The 26,598-nt window shown below is 33.9% G+C and overlaps 1 pseudogene; it reads left to right on the top strand.

Moving 5' to 3' along the window:
- Nucleotides 1-2,563: 2,563 nt before the first annotated feature.
- Nucleotides 2,564-25,575, top strand: LOC138311063 (tumor necrosis factor receptor superfamily member 11A-like; annotated as a pseudogene).
- The last annotated feature ends 1,023 nt before the right edge of the window (nucleotides 25,576-26,598 follow it).

Genomic DNA, 26,598 nt, shown 5'->3' with positions numbered 1-26,598 from the left:
CTAATCAATTATTATCTATATACCATTTAATCATCAGTAATTTAGATAAGGGAAATGAATTAAGATTTGTATTCTGTGTTATAAGCAAGGCTTTTGATAGGGTATGGCAAACAGGCCTCCTACATAAATTAGAATGATATGGTATCAAAGGTAAAATTCTTTCTTGGTTTAAAGACTATTTATCTGAGAGAAAACAAAGAGTCTCCACTGAAGGTCATTTTTCAAACTATAACACTGTAAATGCTGGAATCCCTCAGGAATTTATTCTCGGACCATTCTTGTTTCTTTTATATTTAAATGACATAACAGACTAAGTTGATAACAACATCAAACTCTTTGCTGATGACACATCAATATATGTAATTATAGATAATAATTCAATTCAAGCAGCAGAAAAACTTTCACATGATTTACAAAACGTTAGTAATTGGGCTAAAAAGTGGGATTTGAAATGTAATGCATCTAAAACTGAAACTGTAATTTTCAGTCGTAAAAAAGAAATTAATTATCCACCAATTGACTTTCTAAATGAACCATTAGCGAATAAAAGATGTCACAGTCACCTTGGTCTAACCTTCAGTGAAGATGGAGAGTGGTCAGAACATACGACATATTTATAATAAAACATACAAAAGAATCAACATCATGCGAAATCTTAAAAACTCAGTTGATAGAAAATCTCTTATTATGATGTATACAACTTATATTAGGCCAATTCTAGAATATGCTAGTGAAGTCTGGGATAACTGTACAAAATCACTTTTAGAATCAATACAGTTAGATGCAGCAATATTAATTACTGGCCTACGTAGAGGTACTTCACATTCAACAATTTATTATGAATTACAGTGGGAAACCTTAGCCGAAAGGCGACAAAAAAGAAGCTCTTGTGTATAAAATTTTAAACTCTGATTCACCACCATACTTTAAACATATTATAAATCCATACATTAATGACAATATAAATAATAGATATCAATTGAGAGAAAACAGAATATTTAATCCACCTCTTTGCAAAACTGAAAGTTATTCTAGCAGTTATTTCCCATCTACATTAAATGATTACAATAAATTAGACACTTCACTTATTGATGCACCAACTCTTTCACAATTCAAAAATAATGAATAAACAAAACAAAAAGGTATGTAAAGTAACTATCACTTTTCAAAATTATGGACCCAGAAAATTAAACATCATTTTCTGCCAACTTAGAAATAATGCTAGTAATCTTAATTATGACTTATTCAATGTTCACTTATTAGATTTTCCAAATTGCGAATGCGGATACCCACAAGAAACTGTTATTATTATTAATTATTATTTATTCGAATGCACACTCTTTATTAATGAAAGACAAATATTAATTGATACCCTGAAACTATATGAAAATAACCACTTACATAATTCCCTTACTGTAGCACTTAATGGCTGTATACATTGCCCAGATGAAGTTAATGCAAATATATTCAAATGTGTTTCATTTTTTTTAATTAATACCAAACGACTTATCTGATTTATTTATATATCCAAACATAGATATATATATATGTGTGTGTGTGTGTGTGTGTGTGTGTGTGCACCCATGTACACCATTTTTGATATTATGTGGGTCTTCCAAATATCCAAATATCTAAATTATGTTCAAATATTCTTATTATTGTTTATACACTTCCTGTATGGCGATGGTGGGTAGTGATGGCGATCAGAACTTCTATAAAAAATCCTCTTAATATATGAATCTTTTACGTTAAATCACGATCATAATGGTACTAAGCTTTATTCTCTTTTTTCAGTTTTATTGGGTGCGAATCTAGGATTTGCCTGTGTTAGGGGCTTTTGCCAATAATTGGCTATGGACTTTTGTAATCCCAGACACAGGCAGAATCACTGGATTATGTACCCATTAAAACTGAGAAAACTTCATAAAAGTTTCAGTGGCTTACTGGTCTGTTATTTTGCATAACTGATTGTTGTCTTACTACTATAATATTATTCAGTCTATTAATGAATTATCTCCCTTGTACAATTATATTATATGTAAAAATACCAATTTGAAATTTATTCCCAAACTTATATATCCATAAGAGTATGATACTTGACATATTTATAGTAATTATAATATTCTTTTGTTACATACCAAATTTGTTTAATTAAGAGGTTGTTTAATCAACTTATTACATGTATATACTTTAATTAGATTATAGTTCCTGACTAGGAAAGGGCTTATATAGGCATAGCCTGTTGCTCAATCCTTTTGATTGATTCAATGAAATTGGTTGAAATGAAAATCAATTGAGGGATTCTTCAAATTTGTGAATAGGATTCATCTAAAAATATGTCAATGTTTAACTGATATCTGCTATCTATGTAGACACAGTATTTACTCTCATACACATTGTAATACGTGTCATAGAGTACAAATGTGTATGAATAAACCCTACGTAACCCTACCCGAGTGCACATGTATATTTTTAGATTTGGGGGTTTCCAGTCGTCTATTCATATCATTATGTAGACTGAACACAAAAACATGTAATCATCTTTATTTAAGCCGAATGTAACTGTCTTCAGCTTGGGATATTTTTCTCACCTCACAAAAAGAAATCAGAATTTAAACTAGTTAGGTAATAAAATAATCCAAATAAAGGAATGTGCTGATGTCACTCATACGTCATTTCCTGTACGTCACGAGGAAACTATCACTTTAATTTATGAATGAATGAGGAGCAGAACTGTCAGTGAAGGGATTTATCGAGGGACAGCCTATAACGCAGGTAAGTTATATGTTAACTATCTTAGTATAATAGTTGTTGTTTTATTGATTTAAATAGGTATGGTTTTAGCCCGAGATACTCTGGCCCTGACACCAGACTTAGACATTATGACAGATAGATGTCTGGTTTAGGGCCAGAGCGCAGTAGTACTCGAAAACATGGAATAAGCCGACACCGTTTGGTATCGGGCGAGGTACTCTCCGATTCAGATTGACCACCGAGAAGCACCACTAACCTTAGTCTATACAACAAATGAATATCATATCTACCCAAATATAGCAATCCGTCGAGATTAAAGATGATTTGCATACTACGAGAAAATGGCGATGACGACGAGGGAAATTTAAAGTTGCGGAAAAGAAACTACTGTGTTGACACAATAGAACGTGCATGCGTGATGAAATGGATGGCTATGAGTAGATAAATTATTCATTTGTTGAAAAGACCAAGGTTAGTGGCGATTCTCGGTGGTAATATTTTGTAAATAGTCTGAATCGGAGAGTACCTGGCCCGATACCAAACGGTGTCGGCTTATTCCAGGTTTTCGTGTACTACTGCGCTCTGGCCCTAAACCAGACATCTATCTGTCATATAATGTCCAAGTCTGGTGTTAGGGCCAGAGTATCTCGGGCTAATTTAAGGTGAAACAGATCTGAAGAAATTGTTGTATCACTTATGAAATGAAAAGGTAGACAATAACCTTGGTCCTTAGTGTGACCGCATATGCTCTCTTCTCTGTTCTATAGACATAAATATCATGGTGTTTGGAAATATGCCAAAATTATTTTAAATCGTTTATTTGACTGTTGAATAAAAATATATATTGCAAGTAGATTGTATTATACTTCTAAAAAATGTCGGTAACGTTTGGTGGTGAATAACATGAAAAGCTCTTTTGGTTCTTGAGTGTGAGAATCACGGCATTACGGCATATTTATAAACTGCGATACGTTTATATGAATTTATCATCCAAACAATAATAAAGTGGTGGATAATACTCCTTTATCATATTTAATTAAATTAAGATGTCAACCATATTTTTTACAACGTATCCTTACTTCTAATTAATGATGAAAATGGAAGAAAATATCACTTTTTTACCAACATGAAATTAAAGGTAATATCTTCTTTGGGATAGTTTGGTTTAATACACGCAACGTCCTAGAAACAGCCAGGGTCATGTAAGGACGGCCTCCCATGTATACCGTGGTTTGCGTGAACATTGTATTAGTGCAATGTGCGTGTTTTCGGAGATTGCGGTATATTTGTGTTGTGTCTTCTTGTATAGTGGAACTCTTACTTAATAGAGCACGATATAGCCTTAAAATATGACGGATACAACTTTCAAAAAATGAATTAATATTTATTTGAAGCTTACGTAATTTAAGATTAAGAAATATTTCAAATAAGAAGAAAGATAACAGAAAACACGATATGAGATTCAAAATCGCTATAATGCATTGAGTAATCATGCTGAAGGTATGACAGAGCATGTCGTTTAGGCCACACCTGTATATATAGCCAATACACAATAGTCGGTCATCGTAGCGCGATATCATAATTATAATTACATCACAAAGAGGAAATAAAAATGCAGGAATTTAAAGCATTTAAAGGTAAGGCTTAACACAGCAAAATATACCAGTATTTAGCCTAGTGCATAGTTTATACATTTTCTCGCATACCTACGGGTGTGACGCTGGGTTATCTCATGTAACAAAATATTCATTGAATTTCTACCCACGCACTACAACCTTGTGATGTCACTGCTGCATCAAAATAATTACTATATCCTCGGTAAAACGTTATTTTCATAAATAAGGCTGGTTTTATTACTATAAGATATGTTTACACAACAACGAGATTTGTGTCTAAAATATAACATAATTTTTATGTATCGACAACTGACATCTTTTAACTTATTTTTAAATGATTGGATATCAAAATTGTAATAAAAACGTCGAGTATGATAGAAATGTACTCTTTTGTACGTGAATAGCAAGGATTCTACCCTCAAGCCTTAGGTTTTGCAATATTTTCTGTCCCCATACTTCATATGCCCACATGCGTGGATTTATAAGGATGCATCCCTCGGTACCACAAAATATTATAACATCCTCGGATAGCCTCGGGTTTTACATTTTGTGACCCTCGATTGAGTAGAATATCCCTATCTTACATATCCACATATGAAAAAGGCTTATAGTATTTCTAGTACACACCTATGGGGAAATTCACATTAGAGTTTCAGGGGGTTGACAAAACTAGATCTAGTGACAGCATTAATACCAAAGCCTATAAATGACTGGCTACCAGGTATTTACAGTGCAGTACATAGCAACCATTGATTGTCTGGTGCATATAAACTGTCTACAGGTAGCGTACACTTTGTTATAAATAGAATGGTAATAAGTGTTATATAATATATGCAGGTATTCACTGACAAAATAGCTCGTAGGACGTCCCACCTAATAAACAAACCAACAATGTCATATAAGGTAGACAATCCTCAAATTATCCTGGCTATTAATAGGACTCTAGACTTGCACACCAACCAAACATTCTAGGTAAATACACCAACCAAACATTCTAGGTAAATACAGTAGGTAAATCCTGCACATTAAAATATGTAGTCATTAAATATGCTTGAAACGGTAACATTGAGATTAGTTCAAATTAAACATATGTCAATAGGTGTGTACTACACTGAGTATGTAGGAGTTGGGATGAACTGCATAAAATTGTAAGCCTTTATTCTACTCAAGGGTCACAAAATGTATAACCTGAGGCTTGGAACAATTCGTGATCCTGGAGGTAGAATATCCCTATTTATTTTTCTCCATACCTCGACGTTTTGTTGCAATTTTACAATTATAATATCCCGCCAGTTAGAAATAAGTTAGAAGAAATATTCGCCATACATGGGGGAAATGCCATTAAAGAACCTAGGGAGGACTTTAACTTAACGAACTATAACAAAGCAGACGTCACTTTGCCGTTAAAATGTCCGAATGTAGTTCGAAAAAATTTGTTGTTCAAGCACCTATAGAAATCTATATAAAATCATTTTTTTAGTAGGAATGCATGACAGATTGTTGTTCATAACTAAGATAAATTGTTTTTAATACAATATCTATCCAATTCAGATTTTTGAACATCAAAGACTGCATATTTGTTTACGATGATATCACTAAATCTTAATTGCATGTATCAGCAGATGACGTTACCTTATTTTGGCCTTCTTGTGGATTATTTCATTGTGGTAGAAACAAGTCACACAACACGTGTTATTGGATATGGAACTATTTTCACACTCCTAAGTTACAAAAGTTACAAGAGACACTTGATAAAGCTTGTGTCTTTTGTAACTCACTCATGTGAAATGAAATTCTACATTCAACAATCACTCGCTGTGTAACCTCTATATACGTATACATGGAGACAGTGACGTGACAGTGTAAACCTATCGTATGATTTTGAGTACTATATATAGGTAGATGCAATGCACGGTCCTACCTATCCTGTAAGCTGTCATTATAGGGTTCACATAGCTCCGTATATATTCGGTTTGATATGTTCTCGGTTTCAGCAATGATGAAATCAATGGACCTAAAATCGGCGTTGGTTCTTATGACAACTTTAATATATGTATCAGCCTTCCAAACGGTAAGTAGTATTGGTATTTACCACATATTTTATTGTCTACACATGGATAATGTATACACATATTTCTATGGAACATTCGAGAACCTGTTTGTGCATATTTCCTTTAATAATATGTCACCTTGCACTTAGTTTCTCTATGCAGTAATAAGGAGTGGGTGTGGGATTTAGGTGGATTAGAATTCGGAGGTCACTGTTGTGTGAGAAATCATAACAAAAAGAGTGAGAATAGTGTGAAATAATGCTAAAGTCACTGGTTAAAAAATATTTGGTTTCCATATGATAACTTTAATTAAGATGTACATATTTAAATGACAACTTCTACTAATGTAGAGGAATGATAAATGTACATGTATTGCTATTTGAGCAATCATTTCAGTACTCAGTCTAGAAATTACAGTTCGTCGTGCCTATACAGGATTTAACCACAGTGGTGTTAGATTTAATGTCTCTTGTCTCTAATGCGTTTGATATGCCGCTGTATCTTACAACATTCAGCGACACGTCGACTTGATCACACGACAACGCTTGTCAACTTGTTTACTTTAATGCCTACTAACTTATATTTTCTGTATTCTGTAGATGGTCACGACACACACCTATATCACAGACAGGGGTATAACCTGTGTCTTGTGTCCCTCGGGATATTACTTCCACTCTGACTGCCAAATTCCAGGTACCATTGCCGTGTGTAAACCCTGCCCCACGGGGGGCATTCTCCATGAACTACAGCAGGGCAGTTTATTGTGAGCCCTGTAGAGACCACTGTGAGTCTGATGTCTTGGTCACTGTCCAGAAGTGTACGCCTACAACAGATATGGTCTGTGATTGTCCTCCAGGAACAATACGGGAGAACGCTGACAAACGTCACGCTAAATGTATACCATTCACAGGATGTAGACCTGGATCGGGAGTTCTCCAACAAGGTAGGCCATTTAAGCATATTTGTATGAGTTACAAAATAAGTTTTTACAAGGAAACTGGCATTAATATTGGTCAAATTCCGTCCTGTCACATCTCCTTCTGATTTCATATGAAAGGGGGATATTGTGTTTCAAAAAGATAGAATAATATATTTGTTTGTTTTAAGATTGTTTATGTGAACAATTGTCCTGTCTATACAGCAATAAACTATAGCATTTTTTTTCAATATATAACAAAATTCCTGAACGTGTTGTTGAATCAAGTACATGTAATGTGTTTCCGTTATAGTGAAGAACTTCAGGGTTAACATAAACTGACATTTGGCAAAAGCCTTGGCAGATTTGTGTCATTTTAAAATTTCATTTAAATTTTCATCCTGAGGTATGTGTTATTTTCCCAGGTAAATCTGATCGTGAGCCTGTATGTGAAGAGTGTCGACCGGGTATTACATTTTCCCCAGAACTGTCGTCTACCGAGCCCTGCTATCCGTGCACTTCGTGTCCTAATAACGACTACTTCAGAGAATGCAACACAACACACAACAGTATATGTAATATACCAAGTAAGTATTTGTTACTTATTATGTCGTTTTTGTATATTGCAGAGTTATCTGTCCTTGTGGGTTGTATGTAAACACGGAATAAAGACATAATATTCGTTGAGATTGGCTTAACCCTAATTAACAATGTTTTACTTACAGTACGTTTCCCGAACGCTTGATAAATAATTTTCATTAATCTGTCTGTAATTTCCAGGAACCTGGCAAGAGGACGCAGCTCTACACTCACTGATAGTAAATGGCGTCTTTATAGTGATAATCTTACTTATCATGACGGTAATCGCTGTAGCATGGAGGCGGGGGTGGATTCGACAACCTGACAGAAATCGGCCTGGTGATATTGAAGAAAGAGAAATGCTTACAAGAAATAGCAGGTAATTTATCCTTTTGATTCACCTTTTAGTATCTTGTCCAGTAGTGTCTTACTTGTTTAGTTAAACTATGGTGTCATGAACCACAGAATAATTAATAGTGGCAACACTGGTGCAATATGGACATTTTATATTTACACAATACTTATTTTGTATTTTATTTCATCATTACACAAATTTTGTTAAAAAGATATGTATATGATATAATTTTACAATGTATTTTCTCTAAATAACTGCAACCAAATAAAATGTATACAAGTTACAAGTTTCAGCCTTTCAATCAAGCTACTTTATTGCAATTTTCCAGCTAAATGTATATACATGTATATAAACACGAGATATATCTTTATAGTGATTCTGGATTAGACAGAGGTTCCCAGGATCTACCAGATGCCAGAGACGACATGGTATCCAGATCAATGGTTCCGTGGGAATCAATATTTCGGTTCCTGTCCACTAGCGTTATCCCACACTGGAAGAATGTTGTCCGCTTTTTGTTCCAAGGTAACTTCCATAAGTAATTTCAAATATGTTTTTTTCTGGAAATCGGTGTGACAGGGAGTAAATCAGGCTTATCCAAGTTTTATAACAAACAAACGAGGTGGTTGTTACGGGTAAACAAACAGAAGCAGTAATTTATAAACATAATGGTAAATCATCGTACTGAAGTTATTTTCCTGGTAAGAGATGTTCATATATGTCTTATATTTTAACATATTCTTATCTTTTCTATTTTTTGTTTAAGATACAAATGAAGATGGTGATAATGTCATAAACAGAATAGAACATGACTATGAAACCATCCCGGAGATGATCTACCAGTGTCTACTGACGTGGCAACAACAGGAGAATCCGGAGTCCACTGAGAAGATTCTTCGAGCATTAACCGAACAACACATGACGGCACTTGTGGAAGAACTGCACACAAAATATCCGTCAGCGTTTCCGGTGTTGCCTGGTACAACTTAAGGATAAAACCCATACCCAAAAATTGTCTAGCAAATCCCAGCTAGCTAGGATCCAAACCATACCCAACAGTTGTCTAGCAATCCCAGCTAGAGGCACAATTGGTGCAAATATTCCACGGTTGGAACTGGAAGTGTCTGTGATCGACATGGATTCACGGATACCACGGTGTTTTATGTAGTAACCCTGGTTAGATAGTGTCCTATTTCAAGATCGAACAGATCGAAACCAGGGCAGTATTTTGATAATATGGACTGTAGAACTGACCACAATGCTGGCCTTAATGAGACAATTTAAGTTTTAGAGTCTCAACTCATTCTCATTAACAATCATCCTTAGATCTTTACAAAATGATAACAGTAAGGAATTGGCGAGTAGTCAATGAATGGTGTGAAAGAACATAGTTCATTGTAAATATTGTATATAGTTCATTAAAAATAGTGTATATAGTTTATTGCAAGTAACACAATTTCAAAAACTGAAACAAATAAATTTGTAGATTTACTTAATCCATTATATGTATATTATATAAATGTTGCTTTGTTGCTGTTGAAGGAGCTGACTATGCAGATTTATTATAATCAACACATTATGTATTGATAAGGTGTTTCAATAAATCTTTGAAATCATTATCTACATACAAGGAGATATATTGTCTTATCACGCCGCATACATTATTTGAGTATGAGTTGTTTACACGTGTTGTATATTCTTGTGGTATTGGAGCTTTATCGGTTTTAATAGAACTAACTTATCTGGCTGTTTTTGTTCCAGAACGGTATGTAAATGTAAATATTTTAATTGCATCTTTCAACTTTAGCTATCGTCTATTACTATCAGTTGTACCGATTAATCTACAGGTAAACTCCCCCTAGAAGACGACCGTATCAAAGCTTTTTACGTTCTGATTTTATGTCGATAAACAAGTATATATAAATTTTATATTAGAAGTTACCTTTAAATGTTATCTCAACATTGTACCCAACAAAGCGGAATACCTGCGTTTTTATTCTCTCTTGTGATGTAATTATAACCATTATATCGCCTTACGTTGACCGACAATTGTGTATTGGCTATAAATACAGGTGTGGCCTGTACGACATATCATTTACTCATTCCGCATGTCATGGTAACAAAAAAACCGAAACGATAGAGGCGAAATAAGCTGCAGGATGTTAAATAGGCATCTAAAATACTGGATAGTGAAGGTGTGATCAACAAAACAACAAGCAACAATAAAAAATAATTATTTGCTCATTTCGTATGTCAAGGCTGTAGTAAGAACAGTGCGCGAACTTAAATAAAAAAACTCATTCATGGTTTATTCAATATTAGTTTAAATGTATACAAGTGATATTTTTATTGTTAAAGGAAGTGATTTAAACGGAACATTAATATCTCAACTGTGCAATTATCGAAATCATTTTTTGTTAATCATTGATTTGATAACTTCAAAAAAAGGTACGTGTTGCCTTATTAGGTTCGTGAATGTTTAAAACATTGACCTCTGACCTCGGGTAATATAAGTGATAAGAATTCCGTGAACTAAAAGACACAAAAAAAATCAATAAGTCAAATAGAGTAATATTCATCAGTCCTCAACGTCCGTGTTTATACATTTCATAAGGTAATGGTAAAACAAACAGAAAAACACAAGTTTTATTCCCTTCAGATCAATCTGCATATCAGGAGAATCGCTTGCATGTAAACGCCGCATACTTGTCTATGATATTAAGATTTCTCGTGTATAATATCGGCGACACACCCATGTCAAAAATGTTATTTAGTTATCGTACAAAATAATCGGCCGTTTTTTTACAGATGCACTTAATCCATTGTGTATATCTTATGTAAATTCTGCTTTGTTGCTGGTGAAGGAGATGAAGGTGCAGATTTATTGTAATCAACACATGATGTTTTGAAATGTATCTACATACAAGGAGATATATTGTCTTACCACGCCACATACGTTATTTGAGTAGGAGTTGTTTACACGTGTTGTATATTCTTATGATATTGGGGCTTTAGCGCTTTTTATAGTGCTAACTCATGTGTGTGGCTTTGTTCAAGAACGGTACAAAGATGAAATATAGAAACAGTAAAGAGTGAGTAGTTTAGTTTAATGTTTTTAACATCTTGCTATATACACTAATGTCGACATTTTTTCGGGCCCATCGCTTAGTTTTGATTTTTATTAGTTTTACGTCCTAATACGTCATATTATGATCATTTAAGAACGTGTCGGATGTGTTGGTGTAGGAAATACTGAGTACCTGGAGAGAACCACCGATTAGTACCTCGCAGCTGTCACAGATATGTAAGGGCGTGCTGAACGACATAATGATCATACATTTGTATATCTGTGCAAATTTATTATAACTAATCTCGACTCCCACTAAGCATTCAAAATTGTGTATGATATTAGTTAGAAATATGTTATTCTGAAGGAAGATTTGACACAGTGTGAGTTACAGTTGTACAACTGTGGAAATCATCTGTATATAAGTAACAATTTTAACGCAATGTGGGGTGCCAATTTAAGTTTAATGGTTAAAACTTTCAAAGGATGAATATTTAAGCCAAAGCTATAAACTAATTATCGCCCCATTGTCTTATCTTGTTTTTATTGGTATGTATTGATCAAATCTCCTCTGATTCGTCGAGCTGGAGTCTTTCTTGGTAAGTTAGATTTGTAAATCCTGGTATCAACTTCGTTGCTCTCCGTTGAACGTTCTCTATCAATTCGATATATTTTGCTTTATAAGTGCTCCACAAACTTGAAGTGTATGTCACAGGATAAAAATCAGACACAAATTTCATGTTGGTTCGTTAAACATAATTTATTAATTTATTACCCGGACGTTGACATGGACGACACAAAAAACCATGAAAAATATAATGGCCTGCATAAGAACAATGATATGTATACATACATGTACGTACGTATATAGCTCACAAGTAGCGCGTATTCAGTAAATGTCGAATAATTATTAGTCATTTACCTATATAAATATATAAGCCATACATTTAGACGTTAATGAAATGAATATTACCTTCCAAGACTTTCAGACTCTGGTAAAAATGTCTACGGCTACTTGTCACCTTACGTTCCAAAGATTCGTCCTACGGAACGGTCATCGTACGTCCTGCAGCCTTTCCTCCCAACCCCCTGGTTTTATACGCTTTATCCCATATCTATGCATATTTCACAATGGAAAAACCATGTGATAAATTTCATCATTTATGTTTACACACCTCAATGTGTAAACACCCACGGCGCCTCTGATTGGTCAACGCCAAGATCTCTTGATTTCGAGTGGCTCTCAACTTCGGGCTGCTTTTCATAGCGCATTTTCTTTTAATTAACATTGTACATACTTTTTAACAGGTAGGTGCTTATTCAAAGCATTAAACAATAGAATATTGGCTGTCTATTTAGGCACTACCTATTATGGCGTGAAGATATCACTACATATTGTATCGTGTTTCCCTGAATGAAGACGAGAAACTGGCCGCCACGGTATAAATATAGAGTTAAAGTTATGGGATAGGGGCCGCGGTGGCCGAGTGGTTAAGATGTCCCGACATATTACCACAAGCCCTCCACCTCTGGGAAAAAGCGGGTTCGAATCCCATGTGGGGCAGTTGCCAGGTACTGACCGTTGGCCGGTGGTTTTTCACCGGGTACTCCGGCTTTCCTCCACCGACAAACCTGGCACGTCCTTATATGACCCTGGCTGTTAATAGGACGTAAAAAAAAAAAACAAAGAGTTAAAGTTATGGGATAAATCAGTTCCCAACGCATGACTGTTGTTTATCATGTTAATCAAAACTCTCGTTAGTTAATTTTCAAATTTTTAAAAGACACTCGCTAAAGCTCGTGTCTTTTTAAAATTTGAAAATTAACTAACTCGTATCACGTGACTAACATTGACACGACCTGCACGTGGTGAGCCAGGTAACTTGCGTAAGCACACATTTGTTTGTTTACGTTATCCTTCTGACTAATATGAGCAGATCATGCTGGTATATATATGTCCACAGAATGAGTATTTGAAACATCCAATTCACACATTGCCGTAAAATATTGGGTGTATCAAATATTGTAATGTGCGAGCATTATTTTTGTAGATCCAATCTGCTGAGGTCGACCACCTGTTTTGTTTATGAAAAATTGTTGACATTTTCGAGCCTATTTTTCACGTGTACACATTTAAAAGATTTTTTACTTTTATGATTAAAAATACTTCCAGTGCTGCAACTTTATAAAAAGTGGTAAAATTACAAAGTTTAAAACTCAGACAGACGGAGAAAAATATGTATTACACTTAGACATTTTCCCCTATGACAAAAAGAGCGAAAGTTATAGACCATACATATTTAAACATTGTTTTCATTTTTATACGTAAATGTTCGTCTAATAAGTCCTATAAAAATATTAGCTTATCTACTCCGTGTTGAATGTGCGCTGCAAAGTTTAAGTCTGCATCAACCGTTACACCGATGTCTTATTCTGATGTAATAGTTTCCAACTGTATTTGATAATATGCCCCATTCATATAGTATTTTCTTTTTGTTTTATTCTTGAGTTTTATCGAGAGAACTTTACATTTGCTGGATGCAATTTCAATAGCCATTTATCCGACCATTCTGATAATTGTGCACTATTTCTACATGCCTATTACTTCTAAGTTTTGTATCATCCGCAAATAGTGGATCATACAACAGACTTAACTTCGAAATTGTCTTAATTTAAGACTTAGCCAATCAAAGATGACGTTACAAAAAGTTATGTCATACATGATTGGCTATGTTAAAACTTCAGTCTAAGAATGCTTTATGCTCCTGAAGTCGGAACGTCTGGTAAATTATTAATCCAATTCATCGATTCGTTGGCTACCTCGATATCCTTCAAGGTTTTTAGGCAATCGCCTATGTCGGACTTTATCGAACGCCTCCATAAAGTCCATATACACAACACCCAGCTCCCCTCCATTCCTGTCCATTCTTCCATTACCATTAAAAGTTGTAGTTGTGTTTATCTCCTCGAAATGAAGCCAAATCTTTTATATTATATATAATTCTGCAGTGTATTTTATATTTATTTATACAGACTTTGACAAAATGGCCTTTTTTAATTGACACTATATGCTTATTATATAGTCTCACCTTAATAATTATATTTCTTTAAATCATCGTCCACTTTTCACATTTGTTTCCCGTGAATGTTAAGTATAAACTGCTTCTCTTATGTACCGATTTGCCTGTAACATTTAACATAATTGCTTGCTATTATCAGATTGCTGTAGCACTACAGGTATGTTCAATGTGTAATTAATGTCATTTATTGTAAACGAATTATTAATACATTTTACTTTACATTACATTTGTTACATTTACAAATTTACAATTGTTATATTAATGCTATTTTTTGTGTCATTATACCGCTGTTTAATAGCATTAAACCTTTACATTACTATCTATACAGGTTCGACATCTGCTATATATTTAGGTATAGTATTTACTCTCATACACAATGTTATACGTTACATAGAGTCCAAATGTGTACTATGTATAGACGTGCCACATTCTACACCCTACCTCACCCTACCCGAGTACACATGCTATATTAAGCTTTTGGGGTTTCCAACCGCCTATTCATAATCGTCTGCATTTTACCGAATGTTCCTCTGTATACTACATTGTAGTAACTAGTTATGAAATACAAGAATCCAAATAAAGCGATAGGTTAATGTCACTCATACGTCATTTCCTGTACGTCACGTGATATTATTATTTTCATGAATGAATAAAAAGACTGTCAGTGAAAGTCAGCCCAAGAAATTGATAAAGGAACAAACTGGAACGTAGGTAAGTCATATGTAAACTATCGGAGATAAATTGTTTTATCGTCGCTCGAATAACTAATGAAATATGAAAGATTAATGCTATCAACTAACGTAATGTATTATTCAAAAGTATATTTGCTATAATTGGGCGAACAATTTGACATGAATGGTTTGATTAAAAGCTATGAACATCATCCACACGCACAGACAAACCTGTATGATGCTGTATAAGCATAAGTTAAGTAATGTAATAGATCTTGTTTTGATGTTTTATGTATGTTCAGGTGAAAACAGATCTGAAGAAGTTGTATCATTGTGATAATATGAAATGAAATTCCATTACAGTAAAACATGCTTCCAACGAATTTTTAATTCACATCAAGATAATGTTTGACCATATACTGTAAACATCATGAGGTTTGGAAATACAGCTAAAATTCATTTTGATCTCTTATTTCGCTGTAGAATTGAAACATCTATTGTAAGTAGAGTGTATTATAATTCTCAAAATGTTGGTAACTTTTTGGTGGTGAATAACGTTAACATCTTTTGGTTCGTTAGTATGAAAATTACGACATTATGTTGGTCTTTACGAACTGTTTGTGTTGGATTTTATCACCCATACATAATAATAACGTGCTGCATAACACTCCTTTATCATGTTTGATTAACTGAAACTGTCCCATTTTATTTTTGTTTACATACATCTTATTGATTATGAAATGAAAAAAATTATGAAAAAAGGCCCATTTTTTTGCTAACATGAAATTGTTGATACATTCAAGTTCGAGGTGCGTATTCTGGTATTTTTGTGTTGTGTCTTCATTCTTCATTGATTAGCGATACAACCTTTCAATAAACTATTATAATGGATACGAATTTAAAAAAAAAATTGTTTGAAGCTTATGTAATACCAGATAAGGAGATATTTCAAATAAGAAGAAAGATGATTAATCATTCACATGATAAAACAATATTAGTTACATTAATTTGCATGAACAAGAAGGGTTTGGGTTTGGGTTTTATAAGTTTAACGTCCTATTAACAGCCAGGTTCATGTAAGAACGTGTCAGGTTTATTGGTGGAAGAAAGCCACCGACCTGTGGTCAGTACCTTGCAACTGTCCCACATGGGATTCGAACTCGCATCCCAGAGGTGGAGGGCTTGTGGTAATATGTAGAGACATAATTCAACTCAACCATTCCAAAAAACTACTATAGCGTATTGTACTCCACACCTGTATATACAGCCAATACACACTAGTCTGTCAACGTATGGCGACACCACAAAGATAGAATTAAAAACGCGGGTATTCCAATTTGTCGAGATTTGAAGCATTAAAACCATTTAAAGGTAAAGCTTAATACAACAAAAGATATTTAGCCTAGTGTACAGTTTATATATTTTCCTCTTATCTCACGGGTGTGATACTGGATTATCTCATGCAATACAAGATGCATTGAATTTCTACCCACGCACTACAACCTTGTGATGTCCCTGCGTCAAAATAAATACTATTTTCTCGATAAAGCATTATCTCTAAAGATAAGGATGGGTTTATAACCATGATATGCGAATACGCAAACAATGAGATTTGTGTGTAAAATTTCACACATTTTTTATGTATCGACAACTGACATATTTTAACTTTTAAAATGGTTGGATATCAAAATAGTAATAGTAACATCGAGTACGATAGAAATGTACTATTTTCGACGTGAATATGAAGGATTCTCTCCTCGTGATTACAAAATATGAAATATGAAAATGTTTCCACTTTTCATGAGTGAATATAAAGAATTCATCCCTCGAAATTACAAAATATTATAAAATTTTCAGATAGTCTCGAGCTTTACATTTTATAGTCCCGTAGTGAGAAGAATATCCCTATCGACATATGGAAAAAGGCTTATATTATCTTTAGTGCACAACTTTAATGAAATCCACATTAGAAATCAAAAGGTTGAGGAAACTAGGTCTAGTGACAGCATAAATACCTAAGCCTATATATGACTTGGTACCAGGTGTTTACAGTGCAGTACATAGCAACCATTGATTGTCTAGTGCATAAAAACTATATACGTACATGCGGCGTTAACGTTATTATAGATATAATGGTAATAAGTGTTGTATAGGTACAGGTATTAAGTGACAATGCATCACGTAGACTTAAGTGATCAATGCATCACGTAGGACCGTTCTTAACATGCCTACTGCCTAATATAAATCAATAACCATCAATCATTAAAGCATTTAAAGGCACTACCGGGCAAAATAAGAATAGATTTTCGTACATTAATTGACCCTGACTGTTGGCCTAATATAGGTTACGTATAAACAATATGCACCATGCTAATGATATCTGGGGAAATTTCGATGCTGTTTTAACAAGTGATAGTCACGCGCGTATTTAGTACGGGAAAACATAAACAAGTTATTAATTACCAGTGATCGTTTAGGATGATATATGAGAGAAAATATTAATCCTTTTACATTCCCATTTTAATCAAAAAACCGTGATGGAGTAACACTACAATTATTGTATGGGATAGTTAAACCATTCCGATGTTATTATTCATCAAGACAGTGATGGAGTACACTACAATTATTGTAGTTAAGATTGATGTTATTATTTATCATAAATTGGTTAAATCGGGGGCTTAAATCGGAATGAATTAACTATACACCAACCTATAGCCAATCATTAATTGATTGTTGTCAGGATGTGGCATCAATTCGCCACTGAAACGTCCTTTTCCGAGGACGTGGATGTGGCGCAGTGGTATAAGCACAGATATATTTGACTAGGCGATTGGGTGCTGAAGATTGTGAATTCGAGGGCTGGTGTTTCTCAGAATGTGTGTGTTGCATAAAAACTAAAAAAGAGATCCTAACATAAGGTTTGAAATGTATAGGTGTTCCCGCTACGCCTACATTCTAAAACAATAGATAAAACTTCACATGAAGTGTAATTATAGTCTGTATCATAAAAGTGTCTTACCTATTCAGGTTTTTTTACCCGCAGTTTAGCTTTTTACGAGCAAACATGTTAGGTTGCAACATAATTAAATTTCTTATTATATGAATAATGTATTCCGTTAACGGAATAAAAGAAGAAAAGTCTACAAATATCTACCAACAGAATAAAGAAAATGGACTAAGTTGAAACAAACTGTGGAGTCCGATAAATCATACCTTATAACGTAATAATTAATTGGAAGATTTAAACATCTACAAGGTTTACAAGTTGTATGTACAAGTAACATGTAACATTCAAATTATAATTCTTTTACTAAGTACTTTGACTTTACAGTCAATCAGTTTTGTAAAGCTATCATACAATATAAGTTCACTCATTCTGAATAAAGTCGATGCTCCCGAAAAAGATATAGCGTAAGGTATTCAGATTACCATGATATGCCTTAAATTATAACTGCCTTATTTCTCTGGAAATATGAAAGTTTATATGCTTAAATCTAATTTTACTAGCTTTATAAGATATCTATACTTTTTTATCTCAACAAAATTATTAACACAAATTAATTGGACAAGTCTAAACACTAACGGTTTCCTTCAGTACTATACTAAGATTATACTTAATCTATTTAATGATATCCATCTTCTACAATGACTCATGATGTATGCGCACAACTTTAAATTCTACGTAGGGAGTTATATGTTGTGTACTAGGTTGAAAGTAATAATTGTTGTTCATAGTTTTATGAAGAAAATGCATTTTTCTTGTCATTAGTTGTACAGGTGGAAGTAAAATATGTGGGAACATACCTTATAATTCCAACATTTTAAATAATCGCATTATTTGTTTTATGTGGGGTTTTTTCCATTTCATAATTCATGGTATGCCTTATTATTCAGGAATTAACCAAGGGGAAAACTTGTTTCCTCTTTTATTTGTTATTTTTCAAATCATATCAAAATTAGTGTAGAAAATTATCTTTTATTTTGATATTGAATTGTACTGATGATACCGTTATTTTACAAAGAATGTGACAAAACCCAAGAAATCTATATCCCTATTATAATGGTACAGAATGGAAGCTTCCTGTACTAGCAGTCAATTCATCATCTGTATAGGTGTTCCCGCTACGCCTACATTCTAAAACAATAGATAAAACTTCACATGAAGTGTAATTATAGTCTGTATCATAAAAGTGTATACTTACCTATTCAGGTTTTTTTACCCGCAGTTTAGCTTTTTACGAGCAAACATGTTAGGTTGCAACATAATTAAATTTCTTATTATATGAATAATGTATTCCGTTAACGGAATAAAAGAAGAAAAGTCTACAAATATCTACCAACAGAATAAAGAAAATGGACTAAGTTGAAACAAACTGTGGAGTCCGATAAATCATACCTTATAACGTAATGATGAATTGGAAGATTTAAACATCTACAAGGTTTACAAGTTGTATGTACAAGTAACATGTAAAATTCAAATTATAATTCTTTTACTAAGTACTTTGACTTTACAGTCAATCAGTTTTGTAAAGCTATCATACAATATAAGTTCACTCATTCTGAATAAAGTCGATGCTCCCGAAAAAGATATAGCGTAAGGTATTCAGATTACCATGATATGCCTTAAATTATAACTGCCTTATTTCTCTGGAAATATGAAAGTTTATATGCTTAAATCTAATTTTACTAGCTTTATAAGATATCTATACTTTTTTATCTCAACAAAATTATTAACACAAATTAATTGGACAAGTCTAAACACTAACGGTTTCCTTCAGTACTATACTAAGATTATACTTAATCTATTTAATGATATCATCTTCTACAATGACTCATGATGTATGCGCACAACTTTAAATTCTACGTAGAGAATTATATGTTGTGTACTAGGTTGAAAGTAATAATTGTTGTTCATGGTTTTATGAAGAAAATGCATTTTCCTTGTCATTAGTTGTACAGGTGGAAGTAAAATATGCGGGAACATACCTTATAATTCCAACATTTTAAATAATCGCATTATTTGTTTTATGTGGGGTTTTTTCATTATGGTATGCCTTATTATTCAGGAATTAACCAAGGGGAAAACTTGTTTCCTCTTTTATTTGTTATTTTTTTTTTAAATAATATCAAAATTATTGTAGAAAAATATCTTTTATTTTGATATTGAATTGTACTGATGATACCGTTATTTTACAAAGAATGTGACAAAACCCAAGAAATCTATATCCCTATTATAATGGTACAGAATGGAAGCTTCCTGTACTAGCATCATCATCATCTGTCTCTAAGGGTCTTCAAAGTTACTAAAATTTATTACAAAAAAAAAAAATAAATGAATGTATAATATAACCATAGAAACTATCGCCAATTTCAGAATCTACATATAAATGTTGATAATAATAATAATATGAATAAAATAAACGGACAGCTTGTAAGACATAATTATAGAGGTGGTGTCATTTTCTAAATTATCATGATAATACATGATCACACATAGATATATCTGTAACATATATCAATATATATTTATTTAACTAAGTAGTGAATAAATGTCTACATATCATGATAATATGCCCAGGTGAAAAATCCACACAGGTGAAATATCTCACAACGGTAAAGTTTTCCGTATTGATACAGACTGTAATCGTTTTTATAATATACTGATAATTCTAAATATAAATGTTCCGGGATATATGCGAAATGCATAATAGACAGTGGGGTGAGAAAGTAAACCTACGTTTGTATCGTATGACGTTTAAGTGTATTATTATATATAGACGAGTGCAATACACTGCCCTACCTGTATGTACGCTGTCTTTATAAGGGTTAACATGGCTGCGTGACAGTTTTGATATGTTCTCTGTTTCAGTTAGGATGAAATCAATGGACCAAATGTTGGTTCTTATGACATCTTTAATATGTGTATCATCCTTCCAAACGGTAAGTAGTATTGGTATTTATTCTATTGTCTACACGTGGATAGTGTATGTACGCATATTTCTATGGAACATTCGAGAACCCCAGTGTGCATATGTCCTTTAATCATTTGTCACCTTGCACTTAGTTTCTCTATGGAGTAAGGTAAGAAGGGGTGGGGTGGGATTTAGGTGGATTAGAATTCGGAGGTCACTGCTGTTTGAGAAATCATAATCAAAAGAATGAGAATAATGTGAAATAATGCTAAAACAATGTGAACTTCTACCAATGGTGTTAAGATCAACTACGAGGTCACTGGTTAAAAGAAATATTTGGTTTCCATATGATAACTTTAATCAAGATGTACATATTTGAATGACAACTTATATATAGGTAGATGCAATCCACGGTCCTACCTATCCTGTAAGCTGTCATTATAGGGTTCACATAGCTCCGTATATGATCGGTTTGATATGTTCTCGGTTTCAGCAATGATGAAATCAATGGACCTTAAATCGGCGTTGGTTCTTTTGACATCTTTAATATGTGTATCAGCCTTCCAAACGGTAAGTAGTATTGGTATTTTCCAAATATTTTATTGTCTACACCTGGATAATGTATGCACATATTTCTATGGATCATTCGAGAACTTGTTTGTGCATATTTCCTTTAATAATATGTCACCTTGCACTTAGTTTCTCTGTGCAGTAATAAGGAGTGGGTGTGGGATTTAGGTGGATTAGAATTCGGAGGTCACTGTTGTGTGAGAAATCATAACAAAAAGAGTGAGAATAGTGTGAAATAATGCTAAAGTCACTGGTTAAAAAATATTTGGTTTCCATATGATAACTTTAATTAAGATGTACATATTTAAATGACAACTTCTACTAATGTAGAGGAATGATAAATGTACATGTATTGCTATTTGAGCAATCATTTCAGTACTCAGTCTAGAAATTACAGTTCGTCGTGCCTATACAGGATTTAACCACAGTGGTGTTAGATTTAATGTCTCTTGTCTCTAATGCGTTTGATATCCCGTTGTATCATACAACATTCAGTGACACGTCGACTTGATCACACGACAACACTTGTCAACCTTGTTTACATTAATGCCTACTAACTTTATTTTCTGTATTCTGTAGATGGTCACGACACACACCTATATCACAGACAGTAGTAAAACCTGTGTCCTGTGTCCCTCAGGACATTATTTCCTCTCCGACTGCCAAATTCCAGGTACCATTGCCGTGTGTAAGCCCTGCCCCACGGGGACGTTCTCCATGAACTATAGCAGGGCAGTGCATTGTGAGCCCTGTAGAGACCACTGTGAGTCTGATGTTCTGGTCACTGTCCAGAAGTGTACGCCTACAACAGATATGGTCTGTGATTGTCCTCCAGGAACAATACGGGAGAACGCTGACAAACGTCACGCTAAATGTATACCATTCACAGGATGTAGACCTGGATCGGGAGTTCTCCATCAAGGTGGGCTTGGTAGATAGTGCATCAGAGGCGAATCTATAATTTATTTATTATTGAGAGGAAATTGAGCAAGTGAATGAACTAATGAAGCGTGGAATCCCGTTAACGGCAATAAATATCACCCGATCACCTAGTATAGTAGCAGGTGGGCTGGTAATGTTGTGGACATGGTCAGGGGTCACTTGTCCATCATGTGGGTTTTCTCCGGATACTCCGGTTTCCTCACACGTTAAGACCCCTTATCACGGTCATCAAAATATATTTCTATAAATAATATAACTTGTTTTACAATCAACGTAAATTATATAAATAAGTTTATCGAGGGGAAGGACGTTACCAATCTACCTGCTCTGCCAAGTTCCGTTCTGTCAAATCCTCTATTTCATATCAAACCGGGATATTTTTTCATGAAAATTTCTTGAATGACATATTTTGTTGTTTTTTGGATTATGTGGATATTTCTCCTGTGTATATAACATTGAGCTGTGAGAAGATGTGTTTGTTCTAAATATGCAAGTTAATGTGGCGTATGTACCGTCGAGTTAAAGAGATGTGTTTCTATTAATTTAAAAACGTATTCGGGATTAACATAAAATGTCATCTGGTAAAGATTACCAAATATGTGTTATGTTTTCACAGGTAAATCAGATCGTGAGCCTCTATGTGAAGAGTGTCGACCGGGTATCACATTTTCCCCAGAACTGTCGTCTACCGAGCCCTGCTATCCGTGCACTTTGTGTCCTAATAACGACTACTTCAGAGAATGCAACACAACACACAACAGTATATGTAATGTACCAAGTAAGTATTTGTTACTTATTATGTCGTTTTTATGCTTTTTTATCTGTCCTTGTGGGTTATATGCAAATACGGAATAAAGGCATAACAGACGTTGACATAAGCCTAATTTTAATTAACTGTGTTTTACTAACAGTTCGTTTACCGACCGTTTGATATATAATTTGCATTAATCTGTCTGTAATTTCCAGGAACCTGGCAAGAGGACGCAGCTCTACCCTCACTGATAGTAAATGGCGTCTTTATAGTGATAATCTTACTTATCGTGACGGTAATCGCTGTAGCATGGAGGCGGGGGTGGATTCGACAACCCGACAGAAATTTGCCTGGTAGTATTGAAGAAAGAGAAATGCTTACAAGAAATAGCAGGTAATTTACCCTTTTGATTTAGCTTTTAGTATCTTGTCCAGTACTGTCTGACCTGTTTAGTTAAACTATGGTGTCATGAATCACAGAATAATTAATAGTGGCAACACTGGTGAAATATGGACACCTTATATTTACATAATACTAATTGTGTATTTTATTTCATCATTACACAAATTTTGTTAAAACGATATGTATATGATATAATTTTACAATGTATTTTCTCTTAATAACTGCAACCAAATAAAATGTATACAGGTTACAAGTTTCAGCCTTTCAATCAAATTACTTTTTTTGCAATTTTTTATGCTAAATGTATTATACATGTATATAAACACGAGATATATCTTTATAGTGATTCTGGATTAGACAGAGGTTCCCAGGATCTACCAAATGTCGGAGACGATATGGTATCCAGATCAATGGTTCCGTGGAAACCGATATTTCGGTTCCTGTCCACTAACATAACCCCAAACTGGAAGACTGTTGTCCGCTTTTTGTTCCAAGGTAACTTCCATAAGTAATTTCAAATATGTTTTTTCTGGAAATCGGTGTGACAGGGAGTAAATCAGGCTTATCCAAGTTTTATAACAAACAAACGAGGTGGTTGTTACGGGTAAACAAACAGAAGCAGTAATTTATAAACATAATGGTAAATCATCGTACTGAAGTTATTTTCCTGGTTAGAGATATGTCTTATATTTTAACATATTCTGATCTTTTCAATTTTTTGTTTAAGATACAAATGAAGATGGTGATAGAGTCATACACAGAATTGAACATGACCATGAAACCATCCCGGAGCGGATCTACCAGTGTCTACTGTCGTGGCAACAACAGGAGAATCCGGAGTCCACTGAGAAGATTCTTCGAGCATTAACCGAACAACACATGACGGCACTTGTGGAAGAACTACACACAAAATATCCGTCAGCGTTTCCGGTGTTGCCTGGTACAACTTAAGGATAAAACCCATACCCAAAAAGTGTCTAGCAAATCCCCGGAGCTAGGATCGAAACCATACCCAATAGTTGCCTAGCAATCCCAGCTAGAGGCACAATTGGTGCTAATATTCCACGGTTGGAACTGGAAGTGTCTGTGATCGACATGGATTCACGGATACCACGGTGTCTTATGTAGTAACCCTGGTTAGATAGTGTCCTATTTCAAGATCGAACAGATCGAAACCAGGGCAGTATTTTGATAATATGGACTGTAGAACTGACCACAATGCTGGCCTTAATGAGACAATTTAAGTTTTAGAGTCTCAGAGGTGAAATATTTCCACTAAAACAAAAGAAACACCGACTCAGTATAGATAACATAGGACACGCATGGATAAACTCATTCCCATTAAAAATCATCCTTAATTCTTTACAAAATGATAACAGTAAGGTATAGGCGAGCACTCCATGAATCTTGTGAAAGAAAATAGTTCATTGTAAATATTGTACATGTATATAGTTCATTGTAAATATTGTATATAGTTCATTGTAAATATTGTATATAGTTCATTGTAAATATTGTATATAGTTCATTGAAAATATTGTATATAGTTCATTGAAAATAGTGTATATAGTTCATTGCAAATAACACATTTTTATTAAGTTTTGAAAAAGTGAAACAAATCAATTAGTTCATTATTTAAGAAGTAACGTCTTTTATACATGTACTTAATCCATTTTATGTATCTTATGTAAATTCGGTTTTGTTGCTGGTGAAGGAGCTGAATATGCAGATTTATTGTAATCAACACATTATGTTTTGATACGTTGTTTCAATAGTCTTCGAAATGTATCTACATACAAGGAGATAAATTGTCTTACCACGCCGCATACGTTATTTGATAGTGCTCATGTGGCTGGTTTTGTTACAGAACGGTATGGTACAATGATGAAATAAAGAAACAGTTAAGAATGAGTATTTTAGTTTAATGTTTTTAACATCTTGCTATATACACTTATGTTGACATTTTTGCCGATCGGGCCCATCGCTTAGTTTGATTTTATTAGTTTTACGTCCTATTAACATCCATGATAATTAAGAACGTGCCGAGTGTTTTGGTGTAGGAAATACAGAGTACCCGGAGAAAACCGCAGAGCAACGGTTAGTACATTGCAGCTGTCACAGATGGGATTCGAACTCTCCATCCAGGGATAGAAGTGTTTGTGGTAATATACATGTATGTCGGGACACTATCGTGTACACCTTATGTGTATTGTTTTTTTCTATAATAACGATAAGTACTATTCAGGTTGTGCTGAACCACGTCATCATACATTTTTACACCTTTTTAGAAATATATTATAAATACTCTCGACTCCCACTAAGCATTCAAAAGTGTGCATGGTGTAATTTGTAAATAAGCAACGCACGTCGACACTTTTGTGTGGGCCTATGTGATAATTTTGAAATGCCCTATCAAACGATTCTTAAGGAACAGTTTTAACGCAATGTGGGTCACAGTTTAACAACTGTGGACATTGATTTTATTTTATAAGTAACCTCGACTCCCAATAAGCATCCAGAAGTTTGTGGGGTTTCTATAATTTAAAAATGCTTTAAAACTTTTGGGGTTATTCTAATTGAAATGTAATACGTTTCAGGTGGCCTAGTTGTGTGGGTGTATGGACCGTTTTATCGATTTAATACACACGTTTTAACAATTCTAAAGAAACAATTGTAACGCAATGTTGGCTGTCAAATCAAATCTAATGATTAGATATATCCGAGGATGAATATTTAAGCCAAAGATATAAACTAATTATCGTCCCAGTTGCTTATTATTACATTAATTTATTGGTTACTATGGATTATTAACGGATTCAATCTACATGTATATCTTAATAATGTATATTTAACCATTCGGCCCACAATAGGATCATTTGCATTATAAATCGGTACATGAAAACAACAAATTATCATAAATCAATTCAGGAACTCT

This window comes from Argopecten irradians, chromosome 16 (assembly GCF_041381155.1).
Source record: "Argopecten irradians isolate NY chromosome 16, Ai_NY, whole genome shotgun sequence".
NCBI lineage: Eukaryota > Metazoa > Mollusca > Bivalvia > Pectinida > Pectinidae > Argopecten > Argopecten irradians.
This window is presented reverse-complemented; position numbering and strand designations above follow the sequence as displayed.